A 6,281-nucleotide genomic window follows, 5' to 3' on the forward strand; every position below is an offset into this window, starting at 1 on the left:
ATTGACATGAGCAAAATATTCCCATTTTCTAAAATAAGGTTAATTACTGTGGGCTCTAAAAAGGACTACCAGAAAAAAAAAAAACAACCCGAATTTTTGATTTCTGAAGGAAGAACACAAACATATTACTGCATCTGAATAGTATTTCAAAATTGGAAATTAAGGTAGGATATTCATGAAGTGTTTTTAAAGTGGGTTTTACACAGCAAAAAAAACTGGCCAAGTTTGAACAGAGTTTATGACATGATAACTTTGTTTTGGCAAAGGGAAGTGAGAATTCTGGAGTGACTCCTGATGAGGAAACTGCTAAATTACAAAGTTGTTAATTCACAAATAGTCTTATCTTCTGTAAACAGGTACTTCCCAGAGCAAGCAGCTAAGATATTTTGGCTTGTTCCAGTATTTAATGCAGGAACAAAAAATATATGTCTGCATTGTATAACATAAGGTCAGGAAACTGCATATGGTCTCAAAGTTATACAACAGAGGAGTAAAGAATTATAATTGCTCCGTTTCTGAGAGAGAGCACGTAGTTCTCCGAGGCCCTAGGAACAGGAAGGATTGTACTGAGATTTGACTGCTCATGGAATTCTTTTGTCATCTTTCAAATCAAGCGTTTGGAGAAACACTATGCTGCCTATTCTAGGACTGACATTATAAGCAATGTGCACATTGAAAAAAGACCAGTAAGTGATGCTTTTACTTTGGGATTACTTTTGGGATTTACTGCATACTTCTCTGTTTAGAACTCCCTAAGCGAAACAAAGTAGATGGTCCTTAAGTTGGTACTTTTTAAATAATTGACTTTCTCAATTTTATACCAGGAGTAGAAAAATATGCATACTAGCACCGGCAACAGATGGTATCCCCCTGCACACTTGCATTGCAGTTAAAATCTAAGATGTAAAGTGCTGCTTTTGTGTGAAAATACAGAAAGCACAGTAGAGGAGAGGGTATGTTTTTCTACTACCTCCTTTTTCTCGGAAAAGAATCTGTGTGCCTGAAATAGGGGAATGTACCTGCTCCACACAGAATTGTCTCACTGAGTCTCTATCCTGTTTCAAGCCCTCTCCCCTTCTACCTTTAAAATTTCTCTGCATATATAAGATTTTACTAACCAATAGTTCATCATTTCCCTATTTAGGTAAAATTGTATGAAAGTAAATTGGGCTGTCTTAGGGAAGAATCATCTTTATGTCAAAGTTTAGATTAAGATCTGAAATGAAGGGGCACCTGGCTGGCTCAGTGGGATAAGCCACTGCCTTCGGCTCAGGTCATGATCTCGGGGTCCCGGGATCGAGTCCCACATGGGGCTCTCTGCTCAGCAGGGAGCCTGCTTCCTCCTCTATCTCTCTCTGCCTGCCTCTCTGCCTACTTGTGATCTCTCTCTGTCAAATGAATAGAGGAAGTCTTTAAAAAAAAAAAAAAAGATCTGAAATGAAGACACCAATAGAGAATTCCTTGACAAAAATATGAAGGCATAGATATAGGTACATAATACAACAATTACACACATACATATATGCATCCCTATCTTCACATCCCTCCATCTCCAATACCATTGCTGTGTTTCTTAACCATTGCAAAAAATCTACTACCTCTGTATTTTAAATTTTTAAAGGGGATAATGTATATCATTCTTGGCCAAGATCAGTATGCACAAATGAGATGATGTCAGCCGGAGAGTTTAGAGATAGTAAACAAAACAAAACAAAACAAAAAAACAACAATTAATTTTATCAATTTCTATTTTTAGAAGAATATTTTCTTCATTGAGCTGTTCTTTCAAAGTTGGAGAGGACAACTGCCTGGCACCTATCAGTAACAGTGTGGTTGTCAGCTAGGATGATTTTTATTTCATCTGTTTTTTAACCTCACTCTGATAGTTCTTCTCTGTGACACCCAGAAGGTAGGAAAAATCACAAGTAGAATTTATAAAGGCTTCCATCCTCTTGGGAGCAGGATGTTTTTGTTTTTGAACACAGCACCATGTCCAAAGAGTCTCAAACTATTTATGACTCTCCAATTCTCAGAATTTGGTACACAGGGTTTTAGAACAAGCAGTATGTATTAATCAAAGTAACTGTAGCTGATGTAAAGCTTAAATCTCCCAGTTTCAGTGGTTTAATAAGAGTAGTTATTTCCTATTCCTAATAAAGTGAAGACTAGCGATCCTTGTAAGTATCCTTCCAAGGGACATCCTGGCACCCAGACTTTTTCCATTATAAGGGAGTATCTACCATTAGATTTCTCTGCATGCATCAGGTGCATGACACATGAAAAACCACGATGAATGTACATCCACTCCTTGATCACTTTGATCTGAAACTGAGGCATCCTCCTCTGTTCAAAATGAATTCGTAAGAATTATGTATGTGATGTTACCCAGATGCTGAAGAAGGTATAATTGGGACCAGAATGTCAATGCTGAGCCTATCTCTAGTACCCTGTAGGAAGAAGACACACTATTCTGATGGACCCCTCATCATCTCTCTTCTATGAAGAGTGGACAAATGCAATCAATTGGTCATGTTAATGACTCAGCACACACTTAAGCACGCTTGGACTGAGTAATTATGCTTTAGTCCTTCATTGCCAGGTGACAAAAACAAAACCATTCAAAGACAGTGCCCAATTCTTTCACCTTACAGCTGTATTCATTTATTTCTTCTTATGAGGAATATACACACAGGTGGAGAATTTCTGCGACTCTCAAAAGTCATATATCTAAAGCACCTTTTAAAAATGCATTTTACTAGCTTGATTTCTTTCGGTTATATACAAAAAGCACCGATTTGGAGGAAATGATACTATATTTAAAATTAAATTTTTGGAAATAAAACTCTTGTTATAGTAAATAGGGCTTCAGCCAAGTCACTGAGCCACAAATTCTTCACTTTTAAACTGTGAGAAAAAATATATATACTTTGCAGAGTTTTTGTGAGCAATAATGCACACCAGTAAGTTGCATGCCTTCATATGCCTTCGCTTGTGCACTTGTTACTCCAGCAAGTGCCTCATTTCCCTGACCCATGCACAGCTAAACGTTTTCCAAAAAATTGTCTCCGCTTCCTCATCTGGTATCCTTTCTTCCTTTGTCTCTATTTGTGCTTTCAGTCTCACTGTGGTACATCCCTTATGATCCACATGTTGGCAAACACAATAGTTAATTCTCCCTTTCATCCCGCATGATTTCTGAGCAGCACTTGACACAGTGCCCTGCTCCCTTCTTCAAAACTCTTCATAGACTTCTGCAAGTTCTCTGAAGGAGTTTTCCACCTTCTTAATGAGCACTCTTTTCCAGTTTTCTTTTCTGGTTTCTTTTTTGTTACAACTTCTAAATGTTAGAGTTCCATAAGGAGTAGTCCCTGGTGGTCTTCCCTATTCTCCTTTTCCCATAAGTGATCTAATTTAATTGCCAGATTTAAGGAAATGCACTTACAGCATCTAAATTTACATCTCCTCTCACTTCTTACCCCTAAGCTGCAAAGATGGTGTGTCCAGCTGACTCTCTCACTCTCCACTGGGATGTATAGTTGATAGCTCCACTTTCATGCAACCAAAACATAACAATTGATTTCATTTTCTAAATCTGTGTCAACAACATCCACCTAGATTTTCAGTCTGCAAACCAAGGAGTCATCATTTATTCAGCCCTTTCAAGATCCATACTCAGTCTTTCAATAAGGACTCTCACTCCGTCTCCAAAGTATACTTTAGATTTGACCCTTTTACCCCCGTGCATCTCCACCGTGACAATTCTATTCAAAGGTGCCATTGTCTCTCCTTTCATCCTCCATAGAACAGACATGTATAGATTAACGTTTTTAAGTCTTTATCAGAGATAAAGAGATAATGTCCCTGATTATCATTTTCCATGTATTTTTGTTGTGGTTAAAACTAAACCGAACTCCTCCCCCTGGACTGTAGGATTTGCACCTTCTGCTTGCCTGTCGAACCTTCTTTCCTGTTTCCCCCACTCCACCGTGCTGTAGCTACAGTGACCTTCAGTATGAGATACCTAATCATTCCCTCAGCAGTTACTTACTCTCTTTTCATCTTGGGACTCCCTTTCCTCAAAATATTTGCATAGCTGCCTCTTTCCCATGATTTGGAACCAAACCCAAATATCATCTTTCCAGAGTGGCTTTTTTCAATGACCCTAGGTAAAAACACTCATAAAAATTACTTAAGGTATTTTATGTTAAAGTGATTTTCAACCTAAAAGAAACGAAGACTTATTCATGAATAGTAGTAGCAATAATGGGGGAAATACAAGGTAAAAAAAAAAAAAAAAACCCAAAACTAAACCTGATGCCTGGTACCCCAGGGCCCAGCTCTGGTGCTAATTGGCTGTGATGTTATGTAAAATATAATACACTTAAAATCTCTCAATTTGTTTTTTTAAAAATGATTAGTAATGTTTATAAATCACTAAATGATACTTCTAGTTCAAATATTCTATCACTTACTCTTTATAGTAGGAAGCCTGGAAGATAATTTACAAAATTTTTAATACTTGGAAATATGTTTAAGATAAAAACACATTATTTATCTTGAAGGGAGGGAGAGGAAGGGACACAGCTTGTTGTGAAGTGGTGTAAGCTGGGGGGCATCACACCGAGGGGCCTATGCTAGAAGATACTGTGAATCAATGACATTCCTATTGTAATCATTTCAGAATTTTTCCCAAGGATATCAACAGCCAGTTACATGTCTGACTCTTGGTTTGGGCTCAGGTCCTGATCTCAGGCTAATGAGATGGAACCCTGCATCAGGCTCTGTGCTCAGTGTGGAGTCTGCCGGAGATTCTCTCTTTCTGTCTCCCTCTGCCCCTCCCCTCTCCAATAAATAAATAAATGTTTTTAAAATCATTTATTTATTTATTTATTTATTTATTTATTTATTTATTTGAGAGAGAGAGCAAGCATGAGCAGGAGGAGGCAGAGAGTCAGAGGGAGGGGGAGAAGTAGACTCCCCACTGAGCAGGAAGCCCCATGTGAATGAAGCTCAGTCCCAGGACCCTCAGATCATGACCTGAGCTGAAGGCAGAAGCTAACCAACTGAGCCACCCATGTGCCCCAATAAATAAATAATGTTAAAAAAAAGAAAATATCAGTGTAATTACTGAACTGAGATTATAAGACCATTGGTCTTGACTAAATAATTATCCTCCTTATTTCATTAATCACAGGCTTTTTCTTATTTACTAAAAAAAATTATGTTTATTTTCTTCTTGTACAAATGTTTTGGGGGAAAAAAAAGATAAGTAAATGCTCACTTTCCCTTTCTCTCAGGAATGAGAGGTGGCTACTATTGGACATCATTTTGAAAAATTCTAAATTATTATTCAAATTTGTTCCATATATTTATTTTCTCAAATAGTTCTTGAAATAGGTCACAGGTCGAGTCTTAGAAATCATTTATTTTACATTTAGAGATCACCTTTTAGCTTATCAGAGTTAATGGCAGAAATTAACAGTAAACTTTCTTATGTAGTTTGTAGTTTAGATAGAGATAAGAAAAATAGGTTACCATTTTTACATTATTTTAGTTGTGTTAAAATATAGAGCCCATAACATTTACCAGTTAACCATCTTAAAGTGTACAATTAGCTAACACTGAATGTTCATTCACAATGTTAAACAAGTATTATCACTGTCTAGTTCAAGAACTTTTTCATCACCCCAGAGGAAATCCAGTAACCATTAAAGAGTCACTTTCTACCTTGCCCCTGGCCCTGAAAAATCTTCTTTCTCTTTCTCTGGATGTACCTGTTCTGGCTAATTCATGTAAATGGAAGTATATAATAGCTTTTTATGTCTGGCTTCTTTCACCTAGCATAGTGTGTTCAAGAATCGAACATATTATAGCTTATATCAATACTTTGTTCCTTTTCGATGACTGAATGATAGTCCATTATCTATTATAACATATTCTGTTTCTCTACTCATTGCACTTTGGGATTATTGTAAAGAGTGCTGCTATGAACATTCAGGTACAAGTACTTGTACCCCAGTACAACTTTTCTCAGTCCTTTGAGGTGTGTGCCCAGAAGTGGAGTTGCTGATCAGATGGCCATGTAGTGTTTCACCTACTGAGGAACTGCCAAATTGTTTTCCAAAGTGACTGTACCATTTTAATTTTGGAGGTTTCCAATTTCTTCACATTTTCATCAGCATTTGTTTTTATCTGGTTTTGATCGTGCCATTGCAGAGGATCTGAAGTGGTATCTTGATGGTTTTGATTTCATTTCCCTAATGATCAATGATTTTGATCAT

The sequence above is a fragment of the Mustela nigripes genome, chromosome 9 (assembly GCF_022355385.1).
Source record: "Mustela nigripes isolate SB6536 chromosome 9, MUSNIG.SB6536, whole genome shotgun sequence".
NCBI lineage: Eukaryota > Metazoa > Chordata > Mammalia > Carnivora > Mustelidae > Mustela > Mustela nigripes.